Genomic DNA, 24,278 nt, shown 5'->3' with positions numbered 1-24,278 from the left:
TATAATATTTGTTGAATATGCAATAGACAACAATGAGCCTGCCAATTTCGTCGTTATTTTTGCAGAAAAATTATTAGAATTGCGTGAATAGTTAATACCATCCACCATATTCACCAGATCTAGCCTCTAACGATTACATTTTCTTCCCAAACTTCAACAATTTGCTTTGTGAAAAGGGAAGAAGAGGTGATGGCAGAGCTAAGCGCGCAGAATAGTTTTAAAAAGTTGGTCTTTGAGCTTTTTGGTCAAATCCTCATTAATACATTATTTTCTCTATATTTGGTTATACTCAAGTTACAATTGATTGAGACGAATTATAAAGATATTATTCTATATTCTTTTTAGTGCTTATTTTGCGCGCTATTAATCATTTTCATCAATACAACTTGACCTTTTATAACCCTCGAAAACTTTCTGTTTTCGAATTATGTATCTCTCTTCAAAACTTCAGGAGCACTTTGTCAAAATTCTCAATTAATAATTCTTTATAACGATGTGTCAACTCGAAGATATTTTAGATGTTTTGGTATTTTAGAGGTTTGCTGTAACGCTTTTGACGATCATTCAATTTTTACATGAAATTTCAACGAAAATTGATGAAAATATTTTCATGAAATTGACAAATTTCAATTATTAGAACCTAGTGCTTTATAAATATACAAATTGGAGATATAAAATAAAACCAAAGTTTTCAAATTATAGCGAATAATGAAAATAGAGTCTTCTGTAATACCTTCAAAGAGAAATTAATTAATTTCCTTTTCTCTACTCTCAAATATTTCTAATTCAATTATTAAAGCTGGCGCGAACCAGAGCAATGACATTTATTAGAACTTGTTGAACCTGTCCATTGAGGCAGAACTCGACGGAAGTCACCGCCTCATTGTTTGAAGAAACCGTTTAAAGTGTATACAGGTATCATCACTAGATGCCAGTGGTTGTATTGGGGTCATTCCAGTGGTGCCAACAATTCTAGCGAAGCTACACAAAGATGTCATTAGGAGAATGACATCTGCGTTGTTGATGTAGTCATCAGACTAACACCTCATGAATATGTTTGCCATAAGCATAACAGAAAGTGTAACCTTATATTTCTTTATTTTTGGTAATCTGAGCTACTGCCACTTGATAGTTGTGGTCAATAGATTGATGATGATAAGGCAATGTCAGATCGCACATTATTCGTGTGGCGCATCAGAAAAAATATGTTGCTCGCAGAATTACCTGTAGCTTGTTTTAAATCATTTCTTCGTGCTGAAGTGACTTTAGTCGTTGAAGAATTTGGCCTAATGTTAGATGTTAGATTTAGACACAATTTTTGCTCGTAAACTATGAATTATGCATGACTCTTTCACAAAAGACCAGGTTTAATCAACCAAAACCACCAGGTTATGTTACAACAAGAAAATGATAAACCATATGCTGCGAAATAAGATCGAAGAACTTTGTGGTAGTTAAGTCGTACCATATCCAGCTTTTAGTGCGGATCTTGCACCGTAGATGACTATTTATTCAAATCCATGAGGAAATTTTAGCGTGGGAAACATATGAATCCAAAGGAGATGTTGAAAATGTAGTGCGACAATGTTTTACATCCAACCCTAAAGAATGGTTTTATATTCTTTGTTTTCTTTTTCCAACAGAACCAAGTCATCTAACAAAAGCTAATAAACTTCATTCCTCAATAATAAAATCATTAATTATAGCCACAATCTAATTTATAGGCTATTAAAGTGATTAAATTCTAATGCGGGGATGTCTGTGTACATTTTTTGTTTATATGACTTAAAACATTGAAGGTGTGATTTAAAGCAGATGCTTTATTTGCAATTTGGTTGCTTAAAATAACTTTTATACGGGATGTTTAATCACTTGTATAAAATAATTAGATATAAATAATTATTTATTCTAATGAACTCAAGATATTTTTAGTCGCAAAATTATAAATGAAAAACTTACGTCGATTTAGAGATTACTATACGGTGTGTACTTAAAATCTTATCTCTCTTAGGAATTTTCTTCAGTTTAGAAAAAGATGAAAAATTCTGGAAGCCGTTCATTGACAACTACCTCTCATATTTTGAAATGGAATCTTCGATTTGAATGATATGCTCACCCAGTTCTTTGAAGAATTTTTCTAACCAAGGAACCAACTCTTGAAAAGTTATGAAGCCTTGCTTCTGCTACACCAACGAACCTCTGTATGAAACAAACGATAACCATATCTCTTCTGTTAGTTCTTTAAACAGTCTTATTTGAAATGCATTCGGGTTCTAAGTCATGAAAGTTGTCAGTTATATTAGAGTGGACTCGGCTATTTTTCTATTAAATTCACAGTTTTCAGTCCATTTGTATTTCTATCGAACCATTATTTGATGTTTGATGGTTAACATACCTCATTAGAGGTTAGAAAACATTTTAAGTTATCATTGTTTGATCATTGCCAACAGAATACAATACAACTAAATAAATTCTACCAAATCATAGTTAAAAGAAAGAATGTAAGGATGTTATTTCAAAGTTTTTGTATCTAAATTACCAAGTATTCGTCGACTGGCCAAAAAATGTCAACTGTTGTCCTGATTCTCTAAATTTCTTTTCTATTTTGCTCAACATGGGTATGTAATACGTTCGAGATCTGGGTGTATGTTTAGAAATAATCTGCAAGGTTCTTTTAGGATCTTTATTCTATCGCCAGCACCAATCATAAAAATTCTCTCATTTTCGGTTGAAATAAATCATACAAAATAGTTTCTTGGAAATTATATTGTTTCTAACGGTTTTTAAGAAGGTAGCTGTAATGATTATTATCATCAATAATCCTAAAATAGCTCCCTTGACGTAATTAACAGGGACTCAACTTTTTATTGGAACGGAATGAAATTTTGAATCAACTATTTTTGTGAATAGTGATTCTACTAACACAGATAATGACATCAAAATTTCTATTATCAAAACTAAGTAAGACGTAGGAAAGACAAAGAAAATTCAATTAGAAAACATGTATAATTGTTATGAAGTTGTTACTGTCGTTGCTTAGTTGATGCTAGAAGTCACTTCCAGTGCTATACGGATGGTATAGTGGACTGAACTGGAAGAATACGAAATGTTCATGAAGACCTCACCAACGTGCTTATCCTGTCTTAGAAAACTCTGTCGGAGTTTGCATTAGAGTATAAATTGTACTTTGCTCCAAGTGGAATAATAATTGATGTGATACAACATTTCCTCGTTTATTTTTAATAAATTGTACACTTTAGTTTATTAAAAATAAACGTATTTATTTCGATTTCGATATTGTTAATTGAATAATGCGATTATTAGGCATTTTGCGCAATTTCAAACGTTATAAATTCAATAAACTCAATTTACAAATCAATTAAAGTCAATTTTACCATTAATAATACAAATGCGTCAAATTATTTGCTGCTCTATCAATTTTTAGGTTGAATACAAATTACGTATATAAAGGGTGCTTCTTCTGAATTATTTTTTTTTTCAACAAGAACCTGCAACGAAAAATTGAGGCGATAAGAAATTGTATCTCTTCTCAAACTCAATTTCCTCATAGTATCGGAGAGATAGATTAATACTTAAATCAAGAAATAGTCAATGAATTCATAGAACATAAAATCACGTCTAGTGTACCCCCAAAATTCCACTTAATCATAAAAATTTATTGTGACAATCAAAATTTTCCTAAAAAAATCAACTATTGATGGTAACTACTTGAGAAAAATTGATAGATCAAATCACGGGGAAAATGGGGGGTCCCCTAGACGTGATTTTGTTCATATTCTTCAAGTCTTTAAGAACGTAACAAAACATTTTTTTGTTATACTAATGGGGATTCTCAACTATATTCAATATATTTTCTTTTTCCATCTTTCCGTCGGAAATCTATCAAATCTATTATTATATTGACAAAATTTTGTTTCTGGAAATTGATGGTGCAATTAACACCACTAAAAACAATGCAGGTTTGTACGGGGTGAACTTTTTAGACTGTCACATATTGCATTGCATCTTGTTTTTTTTCCTTTCTAATTGAGGTATATTCAAAACATGAGATTTGAACGCTTCTTCAGGTGTTCCAAACAAGAGCTGTACGGCGGATGATCCATCATTTCGATGTTTTGACTGTTCAAAAACGTTTTTGTTTGCACTGATGTGTGAGAGCTTGCATTGTTGTGTCTTCTACGACTGGTTTTCCCGATTCTGGTAAATAAATGCTGGTGCACTATTCAGAATTGAGCGACAAAAAACAGATGACCATTTGTTTTGTGCACGCACAACTTTTGTTGGATTTGGCTCACATGATGATCTTGCAATATCAGTTTTTAAGCACTGCATCGATGTTCAAATGCTCAAATAGCACTCGTATGAGTAACTCGGATATCAAAACTGTCAAACTTTATGATGGTAATATCAGATTTGACATATTCACATGAGTGTTGCCATATCTCAAAACTTAACTGGCAATCTTCGTTCTTTGAACATTATAAATAATTTTGTTTAAGCAAAAGCTTCTGATGTTAAATAATATTAAAATAGTATTAAAAAAAGAAACGGAATTGTTTTTCAATGAGGTTATTGAGAAAGAAACTTATCGATTTCAATGAATGAAATACTGTCTGCAAGTAACGGATATCTACGGAATATTTTCTGTAAAACTACTCCAATTGCATAATAAATCCAATTCGGAATCAAATTATATACGATATTACATAACTTGAAGTGTGTACTCTAATTCACTATAATTTAACTTTCTCATCATTGTTTTGTGAGAATACTTAGAAAGGCATCTGGTTGTTCATTTAGTTGAGTAGAACAATGTAATAAAGTAATAACTATCTGAATAAAATAAATTAAGTCATATAACTACAATCTACTTTTATTATTAAAAGTATTTTCGAGCAGTACGAAATAATTGAAATTAAATAGAAACTACACATCTAGTTTGGTAAATGTAGAGCTCTCCAGTGGTTGAATTTTCAATTAAATTAATTCTTGGAAACCTGCTTTAACCAGTAATAAAGAAGAGGAGAACAATACAGATTAAAATCGTTTGATTGCTTTAGATGTTAATGAAAATATCTTTTCATCCCCGCTAGGAAATGTACCACCAGGATCTTCTCCATCCATATTTCTTCATCCTTGACCGCCTCCGTGGAAACATGTAATCACCTTCTTCACCCATAGACTCGACGATCTGCTTCATGACCTCTTCAATATTTTCCTTTATAATCTTCTATTCTTAAATATACCCAAATACTTCTTAGATCATTAATTCGTTTAACTAAGTTGGAATTTCTGGAAATTTGCCGCGCGTTTCCATAACCAAGTTATCGTATTCAGAGAGGTAGAGTTTACCTTCAGTCTCTGAAGACGAAAACTTGGTTATAGAAACGCGCTTCAGACAGTGTAATTGTGAGTGTTGTTGCAATATTTTGAGCTCTCTCAGTATGGTCACGTTTACAAATTGGTGTGTCCAGGGTATTCTAAGAATTTCCTATGTCCAAATACATGTTATAATTTACTGACTGATCTCAAAATGCAATAAGCCAGTGATTATTCTCAGAATTTTCCTCGTATGTTACTGATTTTGAACTACACCTTAATAACTTTACCAAAATTTTATTTTACTTTAGCCCTTTTTGTTCAAAAAGATTCCTGCTTCGACTCGAAAGATTCCTGTTTCAAATTATCCACAATGCTATCTTTTGGTGCTTCTCATAACCATCGATGAGCTGTGAAGCTAGTTAGCTGTTTCATTTTTTTATGCATAACTATTTGCTTGAACAAACACATCCAGACACAGCGGATAATCCTTAACATTATTTGTTTCGATACTCTACAATGGATTCCTGGACACACAGGAGAGAATGGATAAGCTCAATAAAGCAGGAGCAGACAAGATCTTCATGGGACCTGAACGCTTCTGTGGTATCAGCTACAAAACAATAGAAAAATAATTAAAGAAGAAGGTAGATAGGGACAAAACCATTATTGGAACAACCTGCAGGGACAGGCAAAGTCTCTCATGAGAAACTATAATCAGAGAAGATCTGCTGAATGTATCAAACTAAGTAAGAACAATCTAGGAAATTTGAAAGGAGTTAGAAGGCGCTAGACTTAGCAAATGTGGCGTGCAGATTTTGGTGCACAGACAACGAAATCTCTAGCCACATTCTCTCGGAGTGTGAAACACTAAGAATCTCCAGAGCTCTACACCTGGGTGCGTATGACTAGAACTCTGGCAGGTATAGCTCTGTCACATTCTGGATATTTTGAAATTAGTGTGATTGATAGATTAGCACGAATGCTCAGATCAGTACGCAGCTTAAAACATACGTTTGGAGGTTTGAGTTCATATCTTTGTCATTTTATTAGTGAAAGATACAATTAATAGTCTAAGATCTGTGTTGTTAAGTTTTGTCAACAACTTAATATGGAATATGCAAAATTTACTAGGGTAATCACTTTCTAGTGTCCAATTTGGTGATAATCTATCAATTATTAAGTTTAATTGGTGTTGATAACAAGAATTAATGGGTCATTCCATATCAAGTTTTATAAAAAGTCGTGATGAGTAGAAAGAAGTCAATGGAGATCCCAAATTGAATATTTGTGCAGAACTTAATAATGACATTAGAAATTGCTTGTATTTTGTTGAAAATTTTGAATTGTCAGTTAAGGAGTTGAAAAATATATCTAAAATATTATTAAGCATATCAAATTCTGAAACTGGTTTTTATTATAACTTTGTATTTTGCATATTGAAACGAAAGATTAAGTGGAAAATTGTGAAATAATTCTCATTTTATCACTTGATATGGAGATCTGGAAAGAAAAGTAACAACACTTTACCGTTCACGCATTATTTAATATTATTTTTGTTTTAGTTTGTTAGTTATATGAATTATTTTATTTATTTTTATTTTTTTTTCTTTAAGGTGTGATTGGGGACTTGATTTGACTTTTAGAAGAAACCTGCAAGACTATTACATATGGCTGTGTTTGTAAATAGAATATTTTTTGTTAAATACACTTTATAATTTATAATTCTAATACATAAGAATTTATTCAAAAGTAGTCGCTGTGTTTTATTTATTTCCTTTCTTAGGGTTAAAAATCTTCGCTGGGTATTAGAATTTGGGTAAAGCTGAACGTGGTACTTATTTACAATAAATTATGGAATGAAAAGTTATAGTAAAATCAACTTATCCCTCTATTTTCTCAAAACTGAAAGTAAACTAAAACTTAAAACCATTTCTCGATCTCAATTTTCATTTTACTCTAAAGCGATATGAAAAGAGAGTTATAGACGTTTCATTTTTTGAAAATAAAAAGATTTTAAGAGAAAACGTCGAGCAGAAGCATTTTTTTTCATTTTTGGAAAAAAATCAAAAAGTTCTTTTATATACTGCCTCAACTATTAAATCGAATGGGAAACGTTCCGAAGAAGATTCATCAAAGTTCTGGCCAGTCTAAGCTAAAGACCCTATTCTGGAGCTAATGGTGAATAAAACAGTTAATATTGAAGATAAAGAGAGAGCGAGATATAGAATCTCAGTTAAATGGACTGATATAGAAACAGAGAGAAAAAAAAAGAAGAGAGAAACATCGGTATCTCTGTCTTTTGTTCTCTGAATAAATAGCGATGAAGTCAAAGTCTCTAGTGGTTGACACGTCAAAGAAGAAGAATATGATTTTTACAGTGAGTAGAGAGTGGTGAACCGATGCGCTTACTCTTTCTTTCAATAGTAGAATAGTAGAATTCCACTTACAGCCCGCTCTCTATATGTTTTATGAATATTTTCTCTATGTAATGTAACCGGTAAGGCTCTCCACTTTTGTTTGTAGCAATTGAAGAAATAGATGGAATGAAACTAGAAAAAACTACGCAACTTTACGAAACAATATACAAATTATACTTCTTTCGAATCCCAGTAAATTTTTTATTTCAGGACAATGCAAAAGACAATTCGAAATACTCAGAATTTGGGAAATGTAACATTGTCTGTTTTTCTTTCATGGTCCTCCATGTATAAAATGTCTAATCGAAAACGTTCGAAAGCCGATTTATTTATATCTCTTATTGGAGTTTTATAAATTTAGCTACGAAACTCAATATTTGCAATATATATGCAATAGGGACTGTCCATCAAAGCCGGATTTCAACATATTGCGAAAAAAACGTTCTAAGAATTTAATCAAATTTAGACATTCCTTCTCCAATATACAGAGTGTGAATGCGAAAAATTTGGGAGCGAGTAGATGACATTAAAATAATGCTGTGATATAAAAAAAAATCTCATACGACGACGTTTAAAATTGCGGCATCGCAACTCAGAAACGAGGGGTAGTATCAAAATGTTTTTTATGTCACAGCATTATTTCCATCATCTACTCACTCCCGAATTTGCGTCAAGTACCGGAATATTCTTTATATCGATATTGTGTTATTTTTATTCAAGATAATTTCTATACTTCACTGTTTGTAATAATGTATTTGTTTTCCATAAATTTGGTAATAACTTCTTGTTTTATTCAGTATAAAAGAGAAAATTCAGTTACTTGACATACATTCAACAAACAATGAATAACGAAGCATTAGAAATTTGATTAATTTCGTACAAAACTTGTCACTGGGAACTATGAGATGTCAGTAATAGTTAGATGTTACACATTTGCTGAGAAATTTAATCCAACCACTTTCCCAAGTCCTCAATTTCATGCAGGATATGTACTTATCATGAGTGACATAATTTTAGAATTGTAGATTTCTGCATTCGCTTCTTTAGAAAATTCGTAACATGATCGTGGAAATCAATTTTATATAACATAAAAAACCTATGGCACAAATTATACTTTTGAAATTGGATTTTAGGGTATTCTGTGATAATCACATTTAGTTGGATTCAGATTCACTTTAATAAACATTCCAAATTGATAAAATTTATTCTTGTAACTGAAGATGAAAAGAACCATCTCCAAATTAACTCACAGACTACAGGTTTGAAATCCTCCATACAAGTTTAATCATTTTTTCAGTATTGAACGATAAATTTTCATATAATTTTATGGAGGAAAACTATTTCTATTTCAATTAAGTCAAAATGTTCAAATAATAAAACTGTTTGTGTGACAAAAAGTTCATCTAGATTAAAATAATAGCCGGTAATAAATGAAAAGTTTTTGTTTTATTCTTAAATGAGCACCAACTTGTTGTATACGGCATATCGTTTTTATTTTTCTGTTAGAAAGTAGAAAATACTTTTTAATGTTCAAAGTTCAAGAACTTTATCGAGTTTCTTCTGAGTTTCAAATAGTAGTTTAAGTGTCTTGTGATATCAAATAATATATCCTACTGTTAACTTGGTCAGAAAGCTGGAGCCAACTTTAAAAATGAAAATATTTTGTGCCTGTGTTCGAATACACTCTCAACTACTTTTCTTTTATATTAATTTGGCAATATTCTCTCAATAAAAATTGATATGCCTTGTGACTTTTTTATCAAAATGAATTTAAAACTATTATTATATTTGATCTGCTTCACAGCATAATCTAGAGTTGTTGGTGCCTGTAATAGTCACTTAGAGCCTAAATTCTCTGTTTTCTATGCTCTATGCTTTCTTGTATCGTTTATTCTCTGTTCAGTTTTCAATCCTCGAATACAAAAAACTGAAAATATAATATATCAGTCGATTTGATATGGATTCCGTCACATAGTTGTATGAAAGGAGACTTTTAATGATCTTAAAAAACACTTACCGGATTCTAAAAAACTGGTAATAGAAATGGCATCAATCGCAAGATAAATTTCTGAAGTTAAACCTGTGAAAATATAGAAAAATCCAATGGAAAGTGCAAAATGTAACTAGAATTTATACTTGTTATTAATAAAAATTTATTTTAAGCAATGTATACTATTTAAAAATTTGTTATGATTCAAAAATGTCATCAGTTCTCTTATCATATTTTTTTGATTAGTATTTTAACCTTTCGTCGCTTTTTAAAAGCTAGTGACGCGAATCCCATTCAAAGAATTTGTCGGATTACTCTAACTGGTTGAGGTACCAAGAAATAATCGTCAGTCCTTGAAAAAATTGATGGGTTAGGACGGATATTGAGTGAAACGGTTTGATCCCGTTGTCAATTTTAAGAGAATAAAATTTATTCGATGGATAATATTAACACCAGAAAAGCTCAAAATTGGCATTCCACGATATGGTCCAACCATTTGTAAATAATTTTTCCTATTATTTGGATCTGGAAATGCTGCAATTAGAAGCACTGTCATACAAAGTTGTTCCAAATATCGCTAAGACGTTAAATTCCTATAAAAAAATACAGACCAATAAACTTCCCTACCAAAAAATGATTTTTTCGGGGCGCTGGGTGTGTTTTGATCGTATCCAATGGGGATTCACCCAAGCCCAGTAAGGAAAATTGTTACTCGAACAAAACGTTGACACTTCTTAAAATACTACTGTATTCAAATAATTTGGATTTTCATCACAATGCTTCATGAATATTTCATAAAAATTCCTCAAAAATTCGTGACCAAGTGGTAAACATTTACTACAAACGACTGACACAATAATTCTGCTTACTGAACGGTCATTCAAAATTTGTTTCTTTAAATGAAGCTTATGCTTCAAGTAACCTACCGTCATTAAAACTTTTATCGTTTTTCTATCAGTTATGGAAACCATATTCATAAATGAATTTCTGATTGCTTCTACTCCGGTTACGAATCATAAAGCGCCTGTCAGAGGGTTAAAAATAATATTTTTGAAGCTATCAAACATGAGTAACACATCTCATGGTACCAGAACCAGCGTTTATCGTCATCAAGACTTGTCCAATAACAGCGATATCTAATCCTACACTCCAAATACATGTTTTATAGAAATATGTCAAAGCAACTGAAACAGCAGCTATTTGAGTGGATTGAGATCGAAAAGAGAGAGCTAATCTTCCTGAAGCGACCTCCAACTTTACAAGAGCTTTAGTATATTATTAAGAAGTCATTAAGAGGAAATGATGAGTGGCTCCATTTTTGGGTAATTTTTGAACTACGTGCTTAATGTTTACGAAAGTAGGTGTTTGTTATTTTGCACTTTAGTTCTAAAGCTAATAGAGTTTTTTAGGAGGCTGTGCGTATATACACCCTCAAGTACGCTTATTTATTTGATATTAATAAAGATTAAAGTCTCAATCAATGATAAAATGATACCAGAATGAACTAAAATAAATGTATATTTGATTCAGATCATGAAATTGAAATATTTTGATTGTTATATTTGGTTATAGTTTTACAAACCATTCAGAAAAAATTGATGAGCTAAGAAATGATATAAACATTGTTTTGAATTTAGAAACCCAGCTCAAATGTCACTTTGAGTTCTTTATCACCCATATAAAATGATAAATATCCGACCTTCAACAAAAATTTTCAAATAATAAACAGTAAGATTTCAGCTACTCAATTTATTCAGTCTTCTGATATCTTCGGCTATTCCCTCTCCCTCTTCTTTTTCGTCGAGGGTCGGCCCTTAGACATCCAACAGTTTTATGACCGCTTCCCAATTTAGACCCGATAATAAACTGCCTATAAATTATAATCCGTATCAAAAATCGATACTACATAACTTTGAATTTTGTCTGAAAATCCAGAAAGTCTGGAAGACTGAAATTGTCGTTGTATAACTACGATTATTTACGGATTATTGACGAAAAAGTTTTTTAGATGGAAATATGTATAGTTGAAAAAATAATTAATGTGATTGTTTCTAAGAATTCTAAGTTGAACTTTTTGAAGATTTTAACGGATACTCTTTCTTAAATTCCAAATACCGGATACAACTATAATATTTCTGCAACAGCAAAGGTCAAGATAATGTATGTAACAAAAATTTTCGGACAAAAATTTGTAGTGCCATTTTGGAACAACAAAATAATGTTAAATTATTCATTCAGGGCTTTTTTCAACATATAATTAACAAGAAATATAATTTGAATTATACTTAAAGGGCCATTTGCGTGATTGTCTATTTATTTAATTATTTTTGCTCATTTTCAGCTTCCCAAAATTTTCAATCTCTCTGTATAAATATTTGGATCCAACGCATCAATAGGATAACTTTTCATACATAACTTGATTTATTTTACACCACCAATGGTCTGAAGTTATAAAAGTTTCATCCCCCTAATCCGAAAACGATGAAATATCTTGAATATTGAACCTTCTTTAGAGTGAAAACTCTATTCTCAGTTATGAAAATAACCTACTGTCCAAATTTAATGATTGTAGCTTTCGACTCCACGATAAAGAATTAGTTTCTCAGTCAGGACATGTACAATAGTAGAAAGATGATACTGAACATAACTTTTGAGTGGGAATCACGTCCAACTATGATTTCTCAAGAACTCAATGAGGCGTTTGATTGCCCGAAAAATACACACAATCAAAACAAAATAAAATACCTCCGGTGCATTCCACCATACAAACCTATTTTTGTGAAAATATCCTTAAGAATGACCCGTCGTTAAATGAGCAGCGATCATCTACCGACCGGTGACTTCCGTTCGTCCAAAGGAAATCGCCTTGGTGATGACTGGTCAATAAAACTCCTTTACTCGTTTTGCAATCACGAGCGCATCCAAAAGGGATGAAAATCAAAGAAAGACTAGATAAAAAGTATCCTTTTATGTATCTTTTATAAATCGTTTTTTATTTCGATCACGAACTGCTTCATTTCGCAGTTTGTGAATTGGTAGTTTGGGACTGATCAAGACAAATATTTCAAACAATAATATCATCAATATCTTTCGTATTCCTCCTCTAATTTATCTAGAGCTCTTATGCAATCACAATATTTAGGTTATCGTAAAAAAATATGAATTATTTGGGAGAAAATTTCTAGTTTGTCATAAAAAATACGTCCAGATGTGGAACTCATCAAATTATTAAGAATTGTGCCCAAAATAACTAACGTTACAAAGTATAATTATCGATTTTATGGTTATATATTGATATCAAATACAATCTGTCTATAAAATCGAACGTCAATGATTATTTTTTATTGGCAACTAGAAAAAATCACATCTGAAAGCTTTAAGGCAACTAAAATCAGATAAATGTATCCATAAAATCGAGTATATAAAACCGAAACTTGAAGAATCAATAATTTTAGATTTAGAATTCTCCCTAGACTCGATGAGTTTTGGAGACGACATAAGAGAAGGAGAAGATAAAAACAGTCACTCAGTGGAGTAAAGAGAAACATCGAAAACCGATTATTACAAAGGGAAAACTGCACAAAATCTAATATTCTAAACGGCGCGCGAGAGGCTACGTAGGAAGAGATCTACCGAAAAAGAATCATCAAGGTGCAACGAAAAGCTGTTCTTACAGTATGAAGTACATATAGCTCTGTACCAGAACCAGTAGTATTGCAGAAACCATCTCGTTAGATCTGCTAGAACTTCAACGCAGAATACGTAACACGGAAAAATCCAATGAAATCATTGACGAAGCCGAAATAGCAAACGAAAAAAGAGTCGTGACCATGGACTTTTGGTAGCAAAGATATGATATATATCAACTGCGCGATATGGATACTTCCATCTGTTTAAACAAGGAAAAGTTGTCTCTATTGCCGACAAGCTATGGACAACCACTACACCATTCTTTATATGCAGACATTGGAGCACCTAATTAAAAAGATCCACAAATCCACTCTCGAGAATATAATAGGGATTATGATCACGAAAAAATATAACTGGGACACCGTAGAAAACGTAGATTACAATTATTGTCGAAGAAACGAGACAATTTTGATTACTAAACATCGTGAAGCAACAGCTAAATAGGTCATAGAACGCAAATCAAAAACAGCTCGTTCGAAGGTGCGGATGCGGATTACGCCTCTTCTTTTTTTGTATTTCCTCAATCTTTCTTCTATTTTTCTCTCACAAAATAGTTCAAATCTGTTGTATTACGACGTATTATTTTGATGAATGACTATAAAACAGAGCCCAAAATCCACATTAGAGTTTGATCGATTCCATCGGAGTAATGAGGATCTTATGATAACTTAAAAATAAGAAAAGTGACAAATAAGTAGAAATATTTGACCCATTGGAAGATCTCAAATATTGTCGTGAATTCAGCTGGATCTAAAGAAAGGACTTGATTGTCCCAAGCTGTATTTCTTAACCTCAGTTTCTGATCCAAAATTGGATGACTAGATGTATTGGAATGGGTGGGGAAAGTCATAGAAAAGAAAATATATCTGATGTCGTTCGTTAGTTTAGAACAAACAAAAACAAATCTCATAAGAGCAAAAATTTCCTATAGACAAACCGATAAAGCAGTAGAAGATATTTCACATCTGTTGGTATGAGATATAGGATTTCTTAAAATTACGAATTTTTTTGTGCGAAACTCAGTATCAATTATTATGTTCGGGTTCATCACTCTATTACCAACTTTATTATAAATGTTGTGATATACGAAACCAGAATGTACCCATATAAGTATTTTTTTTTAGTTCATCTAATTTATGAAAATAAATCTTTTGCCTTGTGGAAAGAATAAGAAATGTGCAAAGCGTATGAGGGCTGATTTTCTACCCATGCTTCTTTTCAAATAACTATAAGAGTTGCTTAATGTAACCCCATACTATTTCTGAGGAGTTTATTAAATAAGCTGTGGTATACATGAGACAAACTTTCTTTAAATATAGCACAAAAGCTGGAAACAGTGTCAATTTGGAACGATATTACAAAAAAGAGAATATAGAGCAACATTTCCTAGGTAAATCGAAAAATAAATAGATATTGAAGACTCCATATATGTTGCTACGTAAAATACATAATTTTTAGAATTCAAGAATTTTTTGTTTGTGCTAAACTTTATTGTCTACTTCTAATTTTAAATAAATAACAAATATGTTATAATATACGAAACCAAAACGTACCCTACTCAAAAAACATTTTGGTTGCACATGTGTCAGTAAATACCCTAAAATCAAATCTATTCGATTTGCCAGGATTGTTATTTAGCTAGGATAACCCATGTTCTGGAATCGACAACGTTGGTGGTGTCGTTTTCCTTTTATTTTCGACGCTTCAGTGAATTTCAAAAGAAATTGAACGAGTCTTTTTTGAAATAGGGTGGTCAGTCCAATAAAAAGTTGGTTGTTTCATGATAGCGGTTAATGATAGATACACTGAAGAATGAAATTGCATATTCACAATACTTGGGTTTAATGATAATAAATAGTAAAAACATGGATTATTTGTGGATCATTCTTAACATTCTAGATTAAATTAATTTTCATATGAAATATACATCCGGTTTAAGATTATTATTTATTTAAAAATAACATTTTCACATTGTTCTCCATGTTGTGATCTTAGGTACAAAGGTATTGTCTATCTCAAATTGTTGTCGAAAACCTATCAATGCATTCAAAAATTTCAGCAATAATAATTTGTCTTCGACGACACTCATTGATAAGTTTTTAAGTCCTTCAAGGGACAATAAATAACAATTACATAAAATTTATTTACTTATTCAGTATCAATAACGATTTGAATCAGAAAGTTGATTATTAACGATTCAAACGAGGATTACCTCTCAAGTTTTTACAAAAACTGAAATAGAAACAAAGAAACAAACGAATTCGAATCAAACTGATTTATTACTTTTCGAAATATTCTAATTTTTGCGATTCCAGAAACATTTTCTCCACTCTGAAATTGATACAGTAGGAACATGGTTTTGAAAGCTTTCAACACCTGTTCGCGCATCCTTTTTTCAACAGAGAATCAGTAAAAATCATCAATCATGCATCGACTAAATACGAGCAATGAGACATTAATTCGAAGTTTTTCTCCTCAAATATTCTTTGTGAGAGCTGGCAGTAAGTCACATGCCAATTTTCTTCAATCATGCTGCGCATATTTCTAAATGACAACAGATTTTGACCAACCTTCTAGATATTCTATCCATTGTTATTGATTAACCCTTTTCAAAATTAAAAAAAAATTATCTACCGTAAACAATTGCAATGTTTGATCAAATTTCCTCCTTTTAAACGTTCACTATCATCAACTTATCCAAACTGGTTTGGGATTATCTAGAAAAATCTAGAAAAATGAAATACACACCGGAGCGAAGGGAAATGATATAGTTGATAAGCCCACTAAAGCGTTTACAGATAAGCCCTTCCTGTGTTATTAGCTACAAAATAATGGAATAAGCACTGAAAAAGAAGATAGATAAGAGCAAAACCAATTATTGGGATAACCTACAAGGCAACACAGGAAACTATAACCAGAGTAGATCTGCTGAATGTATCAAACTAAGTAGGAACAATATACGAATACTAACGGGAATTATATCGTGCAGGTTTTGTTGCATAGAGGACGAAATCTCTATCCACATTCTCTCGAAGAACTCCAGAGCACAGTATCTGGGAGTGTATGGAAAGAAGACGAAGATCTCTGGTAATTGAAACCATGCTGCATTCTAGACTTTTTAAAAGGAGTGGGATTGATGCATCAGCTGTAAACACAGGGTTCTCCAGTATGCAGCAAAGAAAAGAGAACACAATAGATCCTTTGGATCGCAGTGTAGATATACGAGACTCCAAATCCATACATACACACATCATCAACTTCGAAATTGCCACTGGCTTCGCTATAACAAACGTGAATGTTTTGGGCCGCAATTCATTAATTCTACTTATTGTTCGATTGTAAAAATTTGAAAGGCAACCATCGTATGATTTTTTTTATACAAATATAAACTACCCACGTCTATGCTAAACGAGTTTACCAGAAACACATTATTGAAAATGCCTCATTCTTTCATTACCTGTAATAATTAATTGAGAACATAGATTGTAGTTTAATAATTAACCCCTTTCAAAATAACTGTAGGGATAGTTATTAATTTCGATTTTTCCATGAGTTTGGAAATTGATTACAGTTCATAGAAATTAAAATTACTAATTACTTGTTGTAAAAGTTTCCGCTGTATCATCAGAATGCAATTAGATGGTCTCCCGTTTGCTGACGTTGCGCCAGTGCAACAACTGGCCACATAATTCTCAAGATATTCGACGGCAAATGCCACAGCACAAAATAATATAGCTTCCACCGTTGTGCTGCCAGTGCTTATGGAAATATGCAGTCGGGAAACAAGCGAAGTGCGGAAGATGAAACAAAGAAAATGGGAGAATAAGTGATATTCTATCGGGAGAGAGCAGACCATCCGCTTTAGCTTGATTTCGTATTTTTCGGTATTTGTTTCCATCGATTCTTCTTAGAACGTCCTTGATCCACCACATTTTTGTTTCTTTAGAGGTTTCGCGATTTGTTAACATTTGTGAATTATGAGAAATAAACATTAAAAAATTCGAAAAACAAAATATGGAGATGAGAAGTTAAAAAAGAATAGATTTCTCAAAATTAGGAAGCTATTTTTTTGAAATTCCTATCTCACGATTAGTTTTTAAACAATGTGGAAATTTTAGCATAACATTTAAAAAGTGTATAAACATAAATTAGCAGGATTTTCCTCATTTGTCAGCTGTTACTACTATAAGACGTCAATGGAATTTCTTCGACAATGAAATATTGATTCGCGCAACCTTCGAACTAAAACCACATTTCAAAATAACGATTCTCCGTATCCTGAAAGATCGTTGGGTGGGGTTAGATCAGGAATGAAAATAATTCAATGGTTTTCAGGCTTCCGAGACGTTTTATTGATGGTCCTTCGAGCCGGATCCGATATCAGTGACGTGGAAAACGGTTTTAAGACGAGTGAGGATGATCGGTATGGAATACGTAACGATAAGGGGTCGATTAAGCGGAGCTGATTTCACGAAATATACGACATAATCAAGCAATGTTTTGGAATTTTGTAAGAAGGGTGCAGCAGGGCCCGTTTCTATAATTAAAAGTTATTGTATGCCTAGGCTTCGATTACTTCTGAATATTAATCTTGAATCACCATTTTGTTTCTTAACCCAATAATGCCTAAAACTTTGTTTTAACATGATCTTGAATAAAGAAATCTTTATAAAGTTGATAAAGCTGCTTCTGATTACTTGGGTAGTAATTTTTATCAAGTAATTTAGAATTTAAACTAGGGTAATAACATAAGTCATTATTCTACATTGAAAACGTTTCTTACCAATACATTCCATTATTTTTTTCTCCAAACGTCAACAATTTATATTTTATTTTTAATGTACCAAAAAAAGTTCTCGTGGGAATGAAACATTGTATTGCAAAAACCGCATCTCTTCTTGTATATAACCAAGGTGTGATTAGGAGCAAAAATGAAGGATGTTCAGGACACATTCTTTCTGCAATTGTAAAAGTTTTTTGCTAGAATATAACAGCCTATGCAATAGTCATATTTTGGTTCAATCAAAGTCCAGAGGAAAATAAGGCCACCCCTCTTTTTAGATTTTGTCCTATATGTGGGTATGAATTAGTTAATCAAATCGATTTCTCTTGAATGAACTAGAATCATTCGAGTAGAGATTCTTTTTTGAAATAATAATTCGTGGATTTTGGGGTCCTAGAAAACTATTTATCGAAACTGAAACGATATTTCATCGAACCATATTGACATTTACTTCAAATTCCTCCGGCAATTTCTTATAAGGGTAGTAAAAGAACTGGAAAACCACACACTGTACATAAGCTTTCTTATGATGATTTTCATGATTTTCAGAGTTAAAGTTTGGAGTTAAATACAATGATATTAACGACGAGATATTTATATTCGCAGATGTAAAAATTTTTTAAATTCATCAATATAATCCCGATGTGATGCAGTGTAAAAAATTCATACAGTGATCAGAACTTCCAAAAACTAAATTAACTAGAACAAAGGCTGCTTTTAAGCAAAAGGCAATTCTACAAAAAGCATACTCATCAAAAACAGGAGTCTCAGAGACAAAAAAGGAAGGGTTACTACGCCTGGTGGAATCTCGTGTAATCCCCAGATACTACTTTGATTTTTTTTTTTAATAATTTGTTTGTTTGAATTTATATTTTTGCTGTTCATTTTCCATATAACAATTTATTTCAATGTTTTGCTCAACATTTTTTGCCCTAATACAGATTTGTTTGATTGTCTTAAACTCTTTCTCCTGTCACTGTCTCAATTCGGAAGATACTTCATTTTACGAGAATACCGTCATAATTTGACCGTTTTCTAACTACTTTTGTAACTAAACCGAAAACCGAAAACTTTAAACCTAAAGTTATTCGAAATCTTAATTAATTAAAATTGATTTTTGCACATTATTCACTTTTCGAGTTGTGTCTGTTTTCTTCCAAGGTAGCGATGTATTCTCAATTTGGATGAAAATAACTATTTCTAGAGAACACCTATGAAGTTTTATTCATAGAAAAAAATATTTTGCAAATTTTCCACTACGGATCCACACAAATAGAGCTCTCATATGAAAAACATAACACATCAATAAGCGGGGTCGATACGAACAAGAGAAAATCACATTAGCCATATGAGATAGATTTAAGGACATAATTGACAATAACCTAATCGCATCTGTCGTCTTAGAGTGATCATAAACTCCAGGTAGATAAATATACAAAAAGTACGAAACGTCTTTCATGTCATCCGGTCCTTTGACCGCCACTCAATTTTAACAAATACACAAATTTGCTATTGAAACCACTGAGCAGAGACGGAATTAAGAATTTCGAAATTTTGCAACTCTATTAAACGATTCCTAAAAATTCCACCTAAAAATTCCACGTGTCTTATTGATAATCATTGTTTTACTTTTACTGTTGGGTGGGATGAAGAAATTTCTATGGTAGGAATGTTCATTGGAGTTGGCCCTGATATAGCAGCTGCTCTTCTGCAGGACTGGGATTGTGATTTTTCTTGTGTTATCCTGTGTGTACTGCTTGAGGATGCAAAAAGAAATGAAAACGAACGACCAGCTGGGGGTTAAAGAAGAAAAGAAAGCTCCATCCTAAAAAACGGTTCGTTCCAGGTTTCCTGTTTTTTGTTGTTATTTTTTAGTGGTTTTTTCTTTCATTTTAGAATTTTTTTTTGTTTCTTATTTAATAGAAGAACGAGTAATTGGGTACTAGTAGGTACAGCTGCGGCTGCATTATTCTCTATCAGCGGCCATTTGGCTGGTGAATCGATTTACCACTTTACAGAAAATCGTAACCCGTAAAATCGAAGAAGTGTGAAAATGGGGTGTATCAAGTAACTTTTGGAGGATTGACTGAGAATTTGAGGTAGATTTCGGAGAGGTCTTCGTATGGTGTTGCTAGCAGCCGAAGGGGTAGATAGGGGAGTTTTCTCTTGTGCTTTGAAGGGAGGAGCCAAGGGATAAAAAGAGTTTCCTAGGCAGCGGAGTTGTTTGATTTAATAGTACGAAGTTTACGAAAAACTAATCTCCATATCAGATTCAAGACATAGATGTTCCAAAATTAAATATTCTGAGTCAAGTTACAATTTGTGGAACAAGATACATTGAATCATACTTATTGATTAAGATTGTTTGATTACAAATTTTTGAATTTCTTTGTAGAGAAAAGTCATACCCATAGTTGGTAGTAAAACATAGTAAAATAATTTTATTAAGTGTCCTACCAAGAATTTGAAATGTAATTAATAATATAGTGAAGCAGATTGTGAAAACTTATGTGCAAATAAGAATTTATTCTTCTTGAGCAGTGAGTACTAGAAAATTGATTTTGAAATCCGATTCTGTATTTGAAGAAGCAGTGAGACAAAACCAGGTGAACTCTAGGGGACATTTACTATAGTGGCACAAAAGACAAATTCTGAATTCCCTCAGCTCAGAATGTGTCTTTTGACAGAATTCAAAGAGATCTTTGTGAGTGAAGACGATGTGGTTCGGCCATTGTTATTTCGAACCTTTTAATGGGAAGTGAGACTCATTGCGAGCAGCGTTTAATGTGATCTTTCAAAATGGTCTCGCCGTTCGATATATCATATCAATGAGAAGAAAAGAGTAAGTAAGATGTAATATGAAAAGAGTGGCAGACGTCGAAATTATTGGATCCGGATGTGACATACCAATTAAATAACAAAGGTGGGATGCTCCCCGTTAAATCGGTTTCGAATGCTTTTTTCCAAACAGAAACATATACGATTACGATGAAGAGTAATCACTGGATGTGTTCATGAAATATATATTTATATTATTATTACTTCTTCCTATAAATATGTAATTACACAGATCTACAGGAAAAATTTTTTGTTTTGAGGCTAGAAACAAATCATTACAGATATACTTCAATATATGCTTTTTTGTCAAGAAAAACCGACAGTTGAAACGTATTTCTTTTCCCAATTCATGTTTTTCGATGTTTGTTGTGTAAAATGAGATTAAAAAAATTATATATCAAGGACAACAAACCCACTATTATCAATGTGATCAATATCTCCAGCAACGTTTTATTCTTAACCCAATAATAATCATTCAAATTAAATTTTTATGCACGAATATGAATTAAATTGTTTTGAACCGAGGTTCAAAAGTTTCTAAAAGTAATTTATCGATTTTGTATACCTCATTGTATGAATTAACCTAAGAAATCAGATGCAGTTGTTTTTCATATTTCTACATTCTCATTAAGTGCTAAAAATGGAATGTAAATTTTAACAATTTATTATTTAAAAAAAAAAAATAGATACGCCTGTGATGTTGATCATTTATATACAAGATTTCGACATTATCCGAGCACAGGAAAAGTGTAAAATCCTCTCTGAAATTCTTCACATGCAAATCTTTCTCTCTGCAAATAACTTTTCCTCTACCAGAATTTCCGAGAAAAATGGACTGCTTTCATTTTCCTCCCCTGCTTTAGATCCGACTACAGCTACAGAGACGTGCCACGATATGATTTGAACTGAAATAGGTATATCTTAGTGTGAAAAACTGTTGCAGGTTCCCTAGAGTTGTATGTAGACTCAGTTTTCTGATAATTCCATGGTTCATTGTAGATTTACTCAATTAAATGATACTGAACTTACATATCAGGGATATAAAAAACAGTAAGTTACTGAATAATTCATATATTTTATGTTCATCATCTTCTAAAGTTTTCAGAAGTGACTTTTTAAATAAGTACCACCCAAACAAACACATAATTTACCTCTTTTCATTTATGTAAACATAATTTTTTATTTCAGAACAAGGGGCGTTGTTCATCATAATGTTTACTTGTACTCCTACTTCAAGTTTTAAGAGTATAAAATTATTATTAGTTTTAATGATTCACATCCATTTCATTTATATGGATCTATTGTCATAACGCCCACGAAATTTACTCAGAAATTACTAATATCTTGTTTGTTTTAACAGCATTTTATTTGAACGTACATGTTGATGATAATTTTATAAACTATTCAAAAACCTTTATTTTAATGTAAGGTTAATCTAGCAAAGCAGTCTTTTTTAAATCTTTCTCTCAAAGTCTGACAAACCACTAAACTCTAGAAAATTACATCTGCATGAGTATGAAATAGTATAGATTAATCCCACATCCTGAACTCTTCGATAGAAGTAGGATTAATACATTCAAAATCTCAAGCGAATAAGTTTTAGTTAGTCTCTGAAGATGATAACTTGGTTATCGAAACGTGCGCCAGACAGTGTAGTTGTAGTGTAAACAATGTGTTCCATATATTTATATTTGATTACAGTGATAAATTGATTTCAATCTTGATCTCGTGGCAGTACTATAAGTGAATTAAATTTGTCTCTCTTTAAAATCTAACATGACCAATCGAGTGCGAAATATTTGTTGCTGTAAAGCTTCAGAAATTTCAGAAATACGATTTTAAAAAGGACCGAAGATAAATCAAGAACAATTTTTAACAAACATTCACCATACCTGTGAATAGACCATTAAGACTGTTTTATTTTCCATAATTTTCGGATAACTTAAACCCGGGAATCACCACAGAATCAACTGATCCACTGAAGAATTACACAAAGTTTTTCAAGTAACTCTAGAAGCTGGAAAATGGACCGCGAAACTCAATTGCCTTATTAGCGAGAATTAGAATGACTTTCTTTTATTAAAAAAAATATTGTACTATCGAAAAAAAAAAAAATAAAAGGTTGAATTGAAAGTTTAAATTCTATACAATAGATAATAAATAAAAAGTGAGATCACCCTAAATAGATATACGCTTTTACTCTGAAGGTGAATACCACTTCAAATGGGTAATTTGTTTTTTTGTTGAAACTAACTATAGAAAAAACAATCTAAGCACACAGCACTCTATGAGTTTTTTCCAAAAAATCTATACTTTTTGACTTCCTCGTGATTGAATTCTGAAAAACATATTTTCAATCGATTTTCTTACAAAAACTCAAAACTCTATGTTTTATCGGAAAAATTGTAAAGAGGTTGAACGTAGCTTTAAAAAAAATAAAAAGAATGTTTTTTTGTAATAGACTTAATACAAGTAATGATTTATTAAAAGTGGAACTTATTAATGAACCGAAAATTAAATAGTATCCTAAAACATCATCAACTTTAATTTCATTCAATTTTGACAATGTGGGGTAATTTTCATCCGTTATAATAATTTGTGCATATTGGTACAGGATATATTTTGAAGTGAAGGGTATATAGAACATAATTTCAAAATTTCACGCCAACCTATTGTTTCTTATGGGATTCTTAGGTGATACTATATTTTTACCGTTGTTCACTGTACTAATAAATGTTATCTTACATGAATTTTTACTATAAACAAGTCCTTCAATGCTGGCACATAACCATCTTACGGTTGAAATATAAAAAAAGGTGAAAGAAACTGTCTCATCTCATAAATATGTATCGAGAATTTATTTTGCGGAAATAAAGTTTGGCTTGGGACCATACCAATATTCTTACAGTGATCATTGAATTCCACAACAAATACTAAAATACTCCGAACTCGGTATACAATGAACAATCGGAAAATCCACAGCTCAAATGCTCTATTGTTGACGTCGAATTGTATTTTTCAAATCCTAATCGAAATATGAAATGTTGGAAACTGAAAGTTGTGCACTTGGTAAAAGTTTTTTCAGATAATTCGAAGTAGAATATTGGACTACATTCTTTGATCCGAGAAAGAGTTACAGAAAGAAAAAAATAGAAATTCAAAGCATCAAATGACTGTGAGTAAGAACTTCAATTTTTTAATGTATTTTCGGAGCTTT

General features: G+C 31.8%; 1 protein-coding gene across 2 annotated transcripts in view; it reads left to right on the top strand.

Annotated features, from left to right (window-relative positions):
* The window catches only part of LOC130891459 (toll-like receptor 6), a 102,459-nt gene that overhangs the window by 6,121 nt on the left and 72,060 nt on the right, over positions 1 to 24,278 (top strand). The window contains exon 2 of one of the 2 annotated variants that reach the window (XM_057796223.1): positions 6,957 to 7,096. The exons of the other annotated variant lie outside the window; for it this stretch is intronic. The gene's annotated coding sequence lies outside the window, so the exon portion shown is untranslated. Of the gene's footprint in view, positions 1 to 6,956; positions 7,097 to 24,278 lie in introns of those variants that run through there. 2 annotated transcript variants of the gene reach the window in all.

This window comes from Diorhabda carinulata, chromosome 3 (genome assembly GCF_026250575.1).
Source record: "Diorhabda carinulata isolate Delta chromosome 3, icDioCari1.1, whole genome shotgun sequence".
NCBI lineage: Eukaryota > Metazoa > Arthropoda > Insecta > Coleoptera > Chrysomelidae > Diorhabda > Diorhabda carinulata.
This window is presented reverse-complemented; position numbering and strand designations above follow the sequence as displayed.